The 15,476-nt window shown below is 44.0% G+C and overlaps 1 protein-coding gene across 2 annotated transcripts in view; it reads right to left on the bottom strand.

Annotated features, from left to right (window-relative positions):
* TSPAN9 (tetraspanin 9) overlaps nt 1–15,476 on the bottom strand; it is a 210,358-nt gene that overhangs the window by 123,610 nt on the left and 71,272 nt on the right. The window contains exon 2 of one of the 2 annotated variants that reach the window (XM_045199745.3): nt 10,577–10,684. The exons of the other annotated variant lie outside the window; for it this stretch is intronic. The gene's annotated coding sequence lies outside the window, so the exon portion shown is untranslated. The remainder of the gene's footprint in view (nt 1–10,576; nt 10,685–15,476) is intronic. 2 annotated transcript variants of the gene reach the window in all.

Genomic DNA, 15,476 nt, shown 5'->3' with positions numbered 1-15,476 from the left:
CAGATAAGGTCAAGTTCAAGGAGTTCATCATCACCAAGCCCTTGTTATATGAAATGTTAAAGGGACTTACCTAAGAAAAAGAAGATAAAAATATGAACAGTAAAAATGACAGCAAACTCACCTAAACAACCACACCTTAAACAAAAACAAAAACAAAAGCAAACTCAGCAAACAACTAGAACAGGAACAGAACCACAGAAATGGAGATCACATGGAGGGTTATCAACAGGGGAGTGGGTGGGGGGAAGGTACAGAGAATAAGTAGCATAAATGGTAGGTAGAAAATAGTCAGGGGGAGGGTAAGAACAGTATAGGAAATGTAGAAGCCAAAGAACTTGTAAGTATGACCCATGGACATGAACTATAGGGGGGAATGTGGGAGGGAGGGGGTGGGCAGGATGGAGTGGAGTGAAGGGGGGAAATGGGACAACTGTAATATCATGATGAATAAATATATATATTTTTAAAATAATACATTACAGAGAATCAGCAGTAGAGTAGATAAAGCAGACGATCAAATCAGCAATTTGGAAGATAAGGAAGCAGAAAACACCCATTAGATCTACAAAAAGAAAAAAGAATCCAAAAAATGAGAATTGTTTAAGGAGCCTCTGGGACAACTTCAAGTACACCAGCATTCACATTATGGGGTTCTGGAAGGAGAAGAAAGAGAGCAAGGAATTGAAAACCTATATGAAAAAATAATGTCAGAAAACTTCCCTAACCTGTTAAAGGAAATAGACACACAGGTCCAGGAAGTACAGAGAATCCCAAATAGGATGAACCGAAAGAGGCCCATACCAAGGCATATCATAATTAAAATACCAAAAGTTAAAAATACAGAATCTTAAAAGCAGCAAGAGAAAAGCAGTTAGCTACCTATAATGGAACTCCCACAAGACTTTCAGCTGATTTCTCAACAGAAGTTTCAGACAAAGCAGGACCCAGCAATTCCACTTCTAAACCCAAAACAGTAAAACACATATACATCCATATGTTCCCTGCAGCATTATTTACAATAGCCAAGATATGGAACCAACATAAGTGTCCATCAATAGATGAATGGATAAAGAAGAAGCAACGTATATATACAACGGAAAATGACTCAGCCATAAAAAGGAATGAAATCTTGCCATCTGCAACAACAAGGATGGACCCAGAGGGTACTGTGCTGAGTGAAATGGGTCAGACAGAGAAAGAGAGGTGCTATATGATTTCACTTTTATGTAGGATTCAAAAAACAAAATAAATGAACAAACAAAACAGATTCATAGATAGAGAATATTTTGACAGCTGCCAGAGAGGAGGGTTTGAGGGTGAAAAGGGTAAATGGATTAACAAGTACAAATCAACAGTTACAGAGAGTCATGGGGATATAAAGTACAGCATAGAAAATAAAGTCAATAATATTATAACAACTGTGTATGGTGTCAGATGGGTACTAGAATTTTGGGGGGTAGTCACTTCATAATGTCTCATCACTGGGTTGTACACCTGAAACTAACATAATATTGTATGTCAACTGTAATTGAAAATTAAAAAAATATTTTTAAAATAAATGAAAAAAGAGAAAGGGCATGAGTGCCCCAATCCCAGGGAGAGCAAATGGCATGGACGACACTGGAAGTATGTGGTGGAAAAGAAAGGTCAAGAAGAGTACAGTGGCTGGAACGTGCAGCCTGTGAGGCTATGGAGGCAGGACCAGAGCCCCATGCAAAGGGCTTGGAAGACCACACAAAGCCTGACAGAGAACCACTAAAGTTAATCTGCCCAGGTACGGTGAGTACCCTCCATGCACCAGGCACAGTAGACCAGGTCCGAGGGCATGGTCACTCTGTAGATTGGCAAAGGATGGCTTGGAGAGGGCTCGTTAGGAAGCTATTAGCATTCAGGTAAGTTAGGAAGCTACTAACATTCAGGTAAGATACTTGAGCACCTGAACAGGGAAAGTAAGATTGACAGATAGAGTAGAGGTGGAGACAAGTGAACCTGGATATGGGGGTTGTGAGAAAAAGCTGAGAATGACTCCTGGATTTCTGGAATGGGTGGGCCGGGATGGCTGATAACATTCTTCACTGAGACCATCCTCTTCATTTAAGAGACTCATCTATCTGCCTTGTGCTACATTTCATGCCTAGATGCCTGAGACTCCTTTGTATTCCCCACAGGCTCAATTAATATCTGCAGGTTGATGTTGATTACAAAGCAAGAACAATTCCAAAGCTGAAAAAAGCTTTACCAGGTGACAGTGCTGATGGATGGAGTATAAGAGTGGGTCACACATACTGACCCATCTCAACACCTCACCCATCGCCCACCTCACACCCTTCATTTGTACAAGAGGGCTATACAGTCAGTGGTTCCTACCCAGGATTGGGCACCAGGAACACTCTCACTGGCAGGAACCAGGAAAAGTTATGTAGAAACATGCAAGTCTACACTCCCACCATGCTGATTCTGTGCACTACAGTGGGACTTGGCAAGCTGCTTTTAAATTCCCCAGGTGACTCAAATTCTCACTCCACACTAAGAACCACCAATTAGACCCTCTTGTTTTAGAGATAAATAGGCCTGCAAAGCTTAACAGTGATCCATAGCTTTGAATGGAGAATAGCCACAGAGGGGAGACCTGCCCTACTCCGCGTTGGTTTTCAGGGCTCCCTGCAGAGCTAGGCAGGAAGGCAGAGCAGCACCTGCATCAAGGACCAACCTGCATCCCTCCTCCCACAGCTGTGCGATGAGAGCAGAGGCTGGGGGCGGGCCGCTGTGATGGATAGAGCCTGTTCTACTGGCTACAACCAGAGGGCCAGGGAGGAAGAGGAGAAATGAAAAGTCAGGGAGGTATTTTCCCATGATTTGTGCCACTCGAGATGCCCTGTAGCAATATTTATCCTGCGGCTCTATCCCACTTTCGTTTATTATCCAGCTTAGCCTGAGTTATCTCAGCCAGGACAGGACCCATAAACTAGCTACCTGACACCATGGAGACCGTGCAGCGTATTTTAAAATCTCAAGGAGCAGCTTCAACCCTCCATGAAAATTTAAAGAAACAGGTGCACTCCTCATCCTCTGGGAACTGTGGCCATACTGGAGCAGACACAAGGAGAACTTACCACTCTGCTGCCACATTCCCAGAGACACAAAGCTTGCACCATCCACACCCTTCCACATCCTTCCTGCTTGTGTAGGCCATATCTGGTCACTGACCTTTGTTCAGGCCTGACAGACACCTTCTAAAGGCCAAGATCATTTCCAGGGTTGAATTTTAATCATTTGTCAATAGCAATTCATTAAAATATTTGTCAGTAGGTGAATGAATAATGAACCTATTGAGCATCTTCTATTACACATTAGATCTGTGCTGGGCAAAGAGGATTAGCAATGTAAGATCAAGTCCTCAATTATCTACCAGATCTGTTCATACAATACACAAGGCTGGATAACTAAAAATACAGGAAAGACAGGAATTTTCAGGGGTGGGGGGTCTCGTGGAGAGTAAGGGCGGCCAGGATGGCCAAGGCCAAGGGTTCCTCAGGGTAGGGACTGACATCAAGGAAACTTGACAAGAAGGTGGTCAATAATTCTCAGACTGACTGCAAATAGTTTCTAAAGGTCACAGATTGCTGGGTTTAATGCATTGCACAAAACCAGAAGAAAAAAAAACGACAAAAAATCCCTGCCCTCATACGGATTACATTCTGATTTGGGGACATGGGTGCAACAAAAAAGAAAAGAAAGTAAAAAATACATGTCTGATGTGCTATGTAGGAAATAAAGATGAATAAGGGAGGCCAGAATGATCAGGGAAGGTCTTGGTGGCACACCTGAGCAAGGCAGTGACAGGGGATGACATGGGGAGCTCCTCTAATAATCCAAGAGAGAGATGCTGGTGGTGGCTCAGATCGGGGCTGTAGCAGTGGAAGTAGTGAAAACATGATGGGTCCTGTTATTCTGTAAAGGAAACAGGGTCAGGGAAGGCCAAAAGTGTGCTTTCCAACACAGTAAGATGTCTACTAGTCACCCAAGTGGAGATGTAAACCCATGATTTTGTAAGTCAAAGAAGTTTAGAAACAGGAGAGACTTTAGAGAGTATACCCAACAGGTAATGATGTGACGGTGGACCATGAAGCCTCACCTGGTGGCTCTTCCAGCAGGGTACGCTGCCATGCGGGTCCTTCTACTCTACTCAAGGTCCATGTCATCCCCCCCAACACCCCTGCCAGGCTTGGTTTGGGAGGCCTGATCTACGTGTCCATCTCATTCTACGTATAACATACTCTGAGGCCAGGAGAAGCCAAGTGACTTGCCCAACGCCACTTGCACCCATCAGCAAAGCTGGGCTCACTGATTTCTCTATGCTTCACAGGTCCACAAATTAGATTTTGTTTTTAGGAGGGAAAGACCTCTGCTTCTAGGAGTTTTTTTTTCCATAAAAGCTGTTTTTAAATTCTGGGTTTTTTCCCCCAAGAATATACATTATTTGCAAAATCCATGCTATATATGATCTCTGGATGCAAGCTGGGCACATCTATTGCAGACATAAGAATAAAGGTATGAGATTAGAGTGACTAAAAAGTCTATCTCCACATAAAAAAAAGGAAAATACTGAGGCTTGGCATGAACCAATGTGGATGTGTCAAAAGGCTCCAGAATATCCCCTGCAAACACCATAAATGAGATGGATGGGAAAGAAATTCAGATTTAAGTGACATTTATTGAGCACCTTCTATTTCCAGGCTATTCTTTCACTTCACTCAGTCCTCAGAGCAACCCTATGAGACAGATAGTACGATTCCCAGATGAAGGACATGGCACTGAGAGAAGTACAGGAACCTGCTCAAGGCAACAGCAGCTAGAAAATGAAAGAGATGGGGCTTGGGACACATTGTGCCCCCAGGATATTCTGACCCCTGAAACAGAGCTCTTCCATTGCCACACTGCCTCCCAAAAATGGGGAGAGAAGGGGCCCCACAACCAGGTTCAAGGAGTTGGTTCATTCCATCTCAGGGAACTGAGCACATCCAAGGCTCCCCCAATCCTTCACCTCCAGCACTGCACCTTCCTATACAATTGCTTCTGGCCAATGGGAGGTCACCTACCCACCATAATAATGTCTAACATAGTCACCTTCTTCCCTCCTTCAAATATTGCTCAAATCTGCCTTCAGACTTACTGTCGTGCCTCAGCCTCCTCTGGCAAGATAATGGACGTGGAAGTGCCTCACGAATGCCGGGCAGGGCATTGCATGACCCCAGCCCTTGGATCTACATCCCTTTCCAGCTGTAATTACCGACATCCTCACTGACACCTATGGCTCTGAGTGTTTATAGTATTTATTATTAACAATTATATCATATTATTCATGAACAGTACTTTTTATTTCCCTAGGCTGTCACACTGTTAACTCACAGAGTCCTTGTCACTACTCTGGTGATAGGGAGGGCAGGTATGCATATCACCATGTGACATGTGAGAAAACTATGATATGGGGGGATAAGGAACTTTTCCAAGGACATCAAACTAATTAATGTCTGAACCAGAACTAGAAATCAGAGCTTCTCATTTATAGGCAAAAGGTCTTTCCACTGGACCATAGGAACTCCCTTTGTGCCCCGACTTCCTGGAGCAGGGTCTTCTCCCACATCACCTCGAAGAGAGTGCCAAGTCCACCAGAGCTTCCTCCACCCATGAGGTCAACCTGTCCCTAACCACAGAGGGATTAAAACAGAGTAGCGTCTGTTCACTAAGGAAGAAGACAAAGCACTTTACAGAAGACAAGGCAGTCTGAGTGTTGAGGGCCTTCATCCCTCTCCAATGCTCCAAATCTAGAACTGGAATGGTCAGTGAAAACTCATGAGCAGGTGAAAATGGAGCCAGTTTTCTCTTCTCTGACTACATCCTGTAGAGACTCCCATCCAGGCAGACTGCTGCCAGTGGTCTGAAATGAGGAGAGAAATGAAAAGAAGATAAGTGTACACACACTTCACGTTCCCAGCTCCATTTAATACCACATGAGATCACCACCTTATATTTCTCTACTACCTTCCTCCTGAGTAATGTCCAAACCTGAGCTCATCCATCTGCATGCCAGCCTACTGCTGGCCAGGGAAGGAGGCGGCCCAGCAATGAACATCACATCTTACTCATTTGCTTAACAAGTGCTTTACTGATAGAGACACACAGAGAAGGAAGGATGGGAGTTGCTTTGGCTTCCTGAAGGACAGGGCCTGGCCTGAGAAGAGAGCTGAGAGTTAACAAATCCTCCTCACCCAGAATCCAGTTCTCCCCAATCCCTATAACCTCTCTTGAGACATCCATCAGTAAAGAGAATGGATGTAGCACTTTGCGAGTAAGTAGTAATGATTTCTAGACAGAAAGAGACCAGAAAGATGCAGGGGAGGGGGGATAGAGAGGGGAAAAAGTCAAAGTAGCTATGCCCTCCCCCTGCCTTGGCACCTGTCCTCCTGGCCCTCAGATACTCTTGTACCCTGGCCCAGATTCTGTATTTGTGTACACGTGTTCTGCCTTTGTGCTGGATGCAGAGCAACTTCAGGCAGGGCCCGGAGCTGGTCCATTCAGTGCCCTTGAAGCACCTGGCCCATGCATATTGGAAATGCACACATGCTGGCTCTTCTCTTGGTTTTGAATTGAAGAGGCATAAAGAAACGGGGCAGGGGGGGAATATTATGAAGACCTTATCAACTAAACTGTTTTGAAGCATCTGGAAGGAGATGGTGCTATGTAGAGGGGTGAGATTTTTTTCTGAGGATGAAAGAGTGAATGGTTCTCTGCTAAGGATGGTTGATACTAGCCCTGCCTTGCAAGGGGCTGGGCTAAATCGTGTTGTGGAGTCTCCCAAACCTGGGCCTCTATAGCACTTTTTGGTGCATTGTGTGTGTGACATGACAGCTGCCTGCTGGGGCTGCTCTTCCCTGAAACCCTAGAGCTCCCTAGGGCCATACAGAGGGAATCACCCCAGTCTTGTCTTTATCCACAAAGGCCTGCAAATCCTGATCACTTCACTCCATCCAAGGGACCTCACTCTGAAAAATCAGGCCCAGACCTCCCAAAGGAGCCAGTGGATGGGCCCAGGGAGCAAGTGGGGACTCTGTAGGTCCTGTATAAGGTACACTCCTCCAGGATCATCACCCAGGAGGACCCTGGAGGAGAATCACTTAGCCTCTTGCAATCACATCCATCCCCAGTAGCTCACCAACCCAGCCATCCCAAGCTTGCAGAAGAGACCATGGGGGCCATGCTCACAGCACTTAGGCACCAGCTGTTGGACTGGGAGCCATCGGAGGCCTGTGAGCACCCAAAACCCAGCCCACTGTGGATTCCTTGCCCCTACATCTACCCTGACCCATCTCTATCATCCTTCTGTCGCTGAACTGTGGGTCTATCCCAGCACTCCTCTTCACTGAACACATACATGCCCAGCACTCTCCTAACTACCAAAAGGGAAGGCAGGTGCAAAAGCACATGAGCTATAACCCCAAACTCAAGGGGTTGCAGCTGCTTCTACTCTAAGCTAAACAACATTACACTACAGTTGTATGTTTACTTCCCATGCCTGAAATATAGGGTTCGGCAGAAGTAATGCCTGCTTGAGTGTGGTTGGTAGGGTAATAATATGGGTGTAATAATTTATAGTTTTAATTTGAACATTTCACCTAAAATATCATATGGTATGTCAAATGTCTTGAGTGTGATATTATTATGTTATAGAATTCCATACTTATGACTTTGTAATAAGCATATAATTATCACATGCTTATTACATGCTTTTATTTTGTAATAAAAGATTTTGTAATAATAAGGGGGCATTATTTGTGCTGGACCCTGTATATCCTAGTCTCTCTTGGTCCCCATTGGCTGGCATAGAGTAATTTCCTTGATACAAAAGCTAAGAACCCCAGTCTGTGTTCAAAATCCCCTTCCTAGTGTTCAACTTCACTGGTTATCAGTGACATCAAATAAAAGCCATGGTAAATACCCCTACACATCCACCAGAATGGCAAAAATAAAAACAACAGAAAATTCCAAGCACCCAGATAAACATGGGCCAACCAGATCTCTCATCACTGCTGCTGAAAATACAGACTGACACAATCACTGTGGGAAACTGGTAACAACGCCGAAAGTGGGGTTTGCCCACAGACTCTGTCTCAGTGATTCCACTCTTCCCAATAAACCAATAGAGATGGGTTTGGATACCAGAATATTCATAGAAGGGGAAGTACTATTTAAAAATAACCAAAATCTGGAAACTACTAAAATGTCCATCAATAGTCGAAAGGCTAAATCAATTGTGGTATAGTCCCGCAGTGGAATACTACAACAGTGAAAATTCACAACTATAGCCACTTGTAGCAACATGGATGAACCTCAAGGGGGAAAGCGTTGAAGCCGGACACAAAAGAGCACATATTGCATGATTCCACTGATGTGAAATTCAAAAACACATCTATGCTATTAGGGCTTTCTGGTGTATTACATGTAACATGACAGCTGCCTCCTGAGGCTGCTCTTCCCTGTACCCTGGAGCTCCCTGGGGCCCTTGACCAGGGGTATGAAGGAAATAACTTCTGGGGCATTGGTAAAATTCAGTTTCTTAATCTGGGTACTGGCCCCATAATGCAGTCACTTTACAAAAGTTCATTGAATGCTAGTATTTCATATCTATCTGTTATACTTCAATAAAAGGTTAGAAAATTTTTCCATTTCTCTCCATTTTTTCATTCCTGTAGCCCTTTCATCTTAAGGGACAAAGCTATTCCTGTAAAAGAAATTACTGATCATCCGTGAGTGTGTACCTAATGTTTTTTGTATCTCTAAAATGAAGAACATGAGGTAATCTCTTAGGAACCTTCCAGCTCTAGACAGTATGGTGCTTTGATCCTATTCTTAGTAAAACCTCATTAATCAGTAATAAGAAATACTTACCAAATTAGTGAAAAGTACAAAATAGGGTACATTTGTTTAAAGAAAGCAGTGTGATTGCTTTCAAGAACTAAGCACATTACAAATTAAAATATAAATGTTCACCAAATTGAAGTTAATGAAAAAAATTCCATCTACATTAGGCTTACACTACTTAACACTGCTTGGATATTATTAAAATCCTGTGCCTTGCCCACATTAGATCCTCATTTCAACCATTTTAGTCAGGAGGAGCCATGAATGCCAACTTACACCTTCTGCTATATTACAAGTGACCGAAGTCAGACGTCAGGGTGGTAACACACTCAGGCACCGCACTTCCCTGCCAGCCCTGTGATATGAAGCCTCTGGCCACACCTGGGAAAAGCTGAGCCTGGTGCGAGCCTGTTCAAACACGACAGACACACAGATTACGTAGGAAATTTACAATGCCCCTGGGAGCACAGCAACACCACTGATGACAGTGGATTCTAGCAGGCAGCAGGATGGGAGTTCTGGGCGCCATGATAAATAAAACCTCTGTTCAGTGGCTAATCTCACAGCGGCTCACAATACACATGGATTGACCAAGGCTCACACACAGCCTTAAGAGCTCTCACCCAGAGGCACCTCCCTCCAAACAGTCAGCAGTCACAACTTTGCCAGTGACTCTCTCTGGGCCTCAGTATCTATCTCCTTCTGTGCAATGGGAGGAAATGCTTCATGACCCTCACCTGGCTTTGCAGTGGTGACAAAGGAACTGGCTCACTGATACTTTAAATATTTCTCGACACCCCCACCAAACAAGAGAGCACAGGGGAATGATGACTCATAGGAAATCATTTGCTGGAGGGTACGATGTAAGTCCAAAGAGCAGTATCTGTACAAGGAACTGGCATCTCATAAAAGTTTACTGAGAAGTTAGTAAACCCTGATTGCCAGTCAACTCCCCACTGACAGCTCTCCTCACCCCCACCAAGAGAGAGAGTGATGATGGGTTAGTGGCCAAGTACTCGACCTGGAGTGGTTAACTCACAGGGTGCAGCTTCTTTGCTAAGATCTAAATGCAGTGAGCTCTGGGATCTGAAGACCTTCATTCCATCAGAAGCAAGGGCAGCTGAGTTAGGCCTCCCTTCCCCCAGCCCCAGGACTGTGAGTGCACTTCCCCTCCTCCAGGCTCCACCACCTGTCTCTGGACCAAATACGGATCACAGAGAGGCATTTCCTGAGCTCTGTAAGCTTGCTGACCCTGGAGGTTAATCCTACCCCTCTGTGGCCAGGCCACACGATGATGAGTCTCTCCCTTCCCACCAAGAGAACCACAGAATCCTAGAATTTCAGAACTATAAGGGACCTGAGAAACCATTAAGTTCAAGTCTCCAAAATGTGAAGGGATTATTCCAATATCACAAAGCAGAATGGAGAGGCCAGGGTTCCAAACTAGGTCTTCCGACCCTCAGACAAATGCTCTTTCTACTATAACCAAGATAAAGCCTACTTGACATCCCAAATGCCATGTGGCCCTTCAGTGGTGGTAAGCTGGAGTGCTATGTAGAAAAAGATTAAGTGAGATGCAAAGAAAGAGTGCTGTTTTCACTTAGCAATATCTGCCTCAAGCCAAGGATGAGGGTTTTATAGTTAAGTATTTGCTGACCTGCTACTTTGACTCACAGGACAAACACTCTGCATCACCTTATCCAGAAACCTCTGTATGTCATTCTTCAGGCTGGGGCTGTGCAAGGGCCAGGGACAGTGGCTAGCCCTAAAGGAAAGAGAAGAGACTGAGTCAAATACTGAAGGACATTGGAGTGAGTTGGGATTAAAGTCCAGAAAACGCAAATCAACTTTCATCTCAACTATTTGAGTGCCTGCTCTTCATTTACTGGACAAACATGCATCAAATGTCCACTGTGTGCAAGGTATGGCTGGCTTCCTAACCAATGCTGCGTCCCACAGGGTGTGACTGCCCTCCTGTCCCTGCTACTAACTTCAGGAACAAATCACTTTCCTTTCTGCTCTGCACACCCTATGGCTGAAAAAAGAGGTAAAAACATTCCCCAGGAATACTCTGAGACTCAAAAGTGAAAATCTATACAAAAGTGCACTCGGGACCTAGCTGGTATGGCTCAGTGGATTGAGCGCTGGCCTGCAAACCGAAATGTCGATTCCCAGTCAGGGCACACGCCTGGGTTGTGGGCCAGGTCCCAGATTGGGGGTGTGCGAGCAGCAACCAATCGATGTTTCTCTCGCACAAGGATATTTCTCTCCCTCTCTTTCTCCCTCCTTTCCCCTCTCTCTAAAAATAAATAAATAAAATCTGTTTAAAAAATGATGATGAGGAAGGAAGGAAGGAAGGGAGGGAGGGAGGGAGGGAGGGGAGAGGGAGGGAGGGAAGAGGGAGGGAGGAGGGAGGGAGGGTAGGCACTGGGAAATAGAAAGCTGGTATCAGTACAGAGAGTCACCATCACTTCCTCCTTCCCTTTTCCTTCATTAGGGACTGGGCACCTGAGCCTGAGCCTCCCTGCCAGTCTGTCTTCCCCAAAGGCCCTCTGTAGCTCAGCATTGTAAGTGGTCCTCACTGTCTACAGCCTCTTACCCTACTCGTCCCACCTTTGGGGGTGGGAGGACTGCAAAAAACAGAGAACAGAGAAGAGCTGCCTAATCAACTGCAGAAAGAAATCCAGCCGCCACCTCAACATAGCAGGTGAGTCTCTAATACTCACAGGCAGCAACTCACACCAGAGATTTTCTGTATCCTCCAGGGCAGAGCAAGGGATTACCACTGATGTGTTATCTACTCCAATTCTTCCTGCCAGGAGTCAAGTATACCTTAGTAATACATTTGTGTTGATATTCCCTGCACAAAGATATGTAAATTATACACAATGGATAGGGAACACCACACACTGACATCTGTCTCTCCCAGATACTTCCTTCTTCAGGATGCAAAACCCAGGAAAATCCTCTAGGCAGCATAAAGCTGTAGGCAGAACACTATCCTGGGGGCCAGAGACCCAGCATGGACCATCAGTAACCTAGGCAGAGTCGTTAAGTGGACTTTGTTGAGTGGTAAACATCTGTAAAACACCATGCATGCTAGGTGTGGTGAGTGGAAGGGAGGAGAAAGGCAGTAAAATACAAAATAAAAAAAGTATGTTCCCTGTCTCATGCCCTCTGTTTCAATTCTGGGATTTAGACATCACACAGTATTTTATCTTAGGGCAGAACATGGGAAGCAGCAAAACAGAGGTAAAAACACAATGAATACAAGATTAAAAAGAGAAAAAAATCACCATATTCAATTATGGGGGCAAGGAGTAGCAAGGCTTTATGGACAAGATATTTAAGCTGGACCTTAAATGGTCAATAGGCTTTGGAAGGCAACCAAAGGGCAATGCGGAATGAGGTAAAAGGAACAGGTTGATCTCAAGGTGGAAAAGCATTCATTCATCCATGCATTCAACAATGGCTCATAGAGCCAGGCAGTTTCCACATGCTAGAGATGTAGAGGTGAAGGGGACAAACAAGCATGGCCATGGTCTGCAGTGACTGGAGCCAGGGACCATCGAAGAGGATGGGGATGAGCCTGGAGAAGAGAATTGGGGCCCTACCTGAGAGATTTACCAGTGACTACCCATTCCCATCCTGTCAACAGTGGGAGGAAGTAGAAGGTCTATGTCGTCTGAGGTCCCCACTGCCTTCCCACTGGCAGTCTTACCCAGCAGGTTATGAGGGGCTTCCACATCTGCCTCAGCTCTCATGGTGGAGAAGATGGTGCTTTGAAGTCTGGTAGAGAAGGGGAACATGTAACTGTAGAGCCTGGTATAACTATAACTTGACTCACGAACATCCCTTAATCTACCTAATCTACCCAGGGGTCTTCTTAGCTCTGCTGAAAAGATGCTGAGAGGAAAGGAAATGGTTCTCCTTAGGCCTGAAAGCAGAATTGGATTAAATGAGCCAAAATGTTGAAAATATCCTCTTACCTTTTTTTCCTGCAAATTTCCATCACCTCTGTTCTCAGCTGTCACTATCATCTCCTCCCTAGCCCAATCAAGGGCCTGCAATGCCCCTATCAACTGGACTCAAACTCGGGCATCAAATACCTCTTCAGGTAGGCAAGTTGATAACTTCTCTGCTATTGGATCTAGCATGTTTCACAAGCCAGGAACACCCTTGCTATGACAGAAGCCTACATCCTCTTGTCCTGACCTTCACCATCACCAGAATCAATTATTTAGCATCCAAACACACAAAACACCATTCTGGAAGTTGTGAAGAGCAAGTTAAACAAGGGCAGAATTACATAATCTCAATACAAAAGACTGTCAAGGGGGCTGCATGTTGGTGCTATTGCATGAGAAAAGGGAAAGGCAACCAAGAGCATTTTCCCCAACCCAGACTCCACACTAGTTGTCCACACCTCCTCCTCAGATGACGGGCTACTCCAAGTGACCTTTAATATCCCAGCCATTTCAATAAATGGTGCTGGACATGCACATATCCACACACAAAAACTGAAGTTGTACCCATACCTCACGCCATACATAAAAATTAACTCGAAAGAAATCACTTAATAGCCACAAAAATATACAAGAAAAATTAGATAGCTCAGACTTCATTAAAATTAAAAACTTTCATGCTATAAATAATACCACCAAGAAAATGAAAAGATATTCCATAACACATGAGAAAATATTTGCAGAGCATATATCTGATAAGGAGGTTATGTACAGAATATATAAAGAACTCTTACAAGTCAATAATTAAAAGACAAATAACTCAATTTTTAAAATAGGCAAAGAATATTAATATTTCTCCAAAGAAGATATACAAATGGCAAATAAGTACATGAACAGATGCTCGACATTATTCCTCAATAGAGAAATACAAATCAAACCCACAATGAGATACCATTTCATATCCACAAGGATGGCTACAAAAAGACAGATAATAACAAGTGTTGACAAAGGTGTGGATAAACTGGAATCCTTTATATATATTGCTAATGAGAATGTAATATGGTACGGCCACTTGGAAAAGTTTGGTGGTTACTCAATAAGTTAAATATAGAGTTATCACATGACCCAGCAACTCCTCTCCTGGTTATATAACCAACAGAAATGATAACATGTCTACACAGAAACTTGTACACAAATCTTCATTGCAGCATTATTCATAATAGCCCCCAAAATTGAAATAACCCAAATATCCATCAAGTGATGACTGGATAAACAAAGGTGGCATGCCCACAAAATGAATTATTAGTCATCAATAAAAAGGAATGAAGCACTGGCATATGCTACAACATAGATGAACATTGAAAACATTCTGCTAAGCAAAAGTAGTCATTCACAAAAGACCCCATACTGTGCAATCCCACTTATAAGAAATGTCCAGAATAGATAAGTCCATAAAAACAGAATACAGATTAGTGGTTGCTCAGGGTTGGAGATGGAGTGAGGATTGGGGGGAAATGAGGAGTGACTGCTAATGGGTATGGGGTTTCTTTCGGGACTAATAAAATGTTCAAAAATAGATTATGCTAATGGTTATACAACTCTGTGACCATAGCAAACTACCAAGTTGTATATGAAATGAGCGTACTAGTTTGCTAGAAATGCCATAGCTAAGTCCCACAGACTGGGTGGCTTAACAACAGAAATTTATCTTCTTATGATTCTGGAGGCTAGAACTCCAAGATCAAGATGTTGGCAGGTTTGGTTTCATTCTGAGGCTTCTCTCCTGGGCTTATAAATAGCTCTTTTCTCCCTGTGTCTTCACATGGTCCTTCTTTTGTACGTCTGTGTGCTAATCTCCTCTTAAAGGACTAGTCATACTGGATTAGGGCCCCCACAATGACCCCATTTAACCTTAACTGCCTTTTTGAAGACTCTATTTCCAAACAGTCACATTTTGAGGTACAAGGGGTTAGGCCTTCATCATGTAAATTGGGGTAAGGGGCACAGAACTCAGCCCATAACAATGGCAGAATTTTATGGTATATGAATTATATCTCAACACAACTTTTTAAAAATCCCATCCACAAATCCTAGACATTACATAGTACAACCCATTGCTCTACAAATGGGAAAATGAGGCCCAGAAAAGAACTCCTTACTTGCCCCAACCCGTGATTGGTCAGAGGCGGCACTGGGAGTAGAACTCACAGCTCCTACTCCACGTCTAGTGCTCTTTCTACTACACCTTCCTACCACCTTAGCCTCTAGGACTCATAAACTGAACAGACAACAATGGCAAAAGTAAGACAACTTTACACTTAAAAAGAAAAATGCCTAAGAAGTTAGATCATATGCAATTAAGGAGTAAATACACTCCACAGCTTGTGGAAGAAGGGGGACAGACAGCAAAACTCTGAGGAGGCCCTGGAAGAGATGTGCACAGTGACAAGCAGAGCATCCTTGAGCAAATTATACATTAATTCCATATCTGTTGTGTGCCAGGTGAAAGAGGAGCATGTTCTTGAGCAAGATGTGGTTTACAGAAGGGTTGGCACTTCAGCTAATCCCTGAAGAATGGGCCTAATTCCACAT

This window comes from Desmodus rotundus, chromosome 3, assembly GCF_022682495.2.
Source record: "Desmodus rotundus isolate HL8 chromosome 3, HLdesRot8A.1, whole genome shotgun sequence".
NCBI lineage: Eukaryota > Metazoa > Chordata > Mammalia > Chiroptera > Phyllostomidae > Desmodus > Desmodus rotundus.
This window is presented reverse-complemented; position numbering and strand designations above follow the sequence as displayed.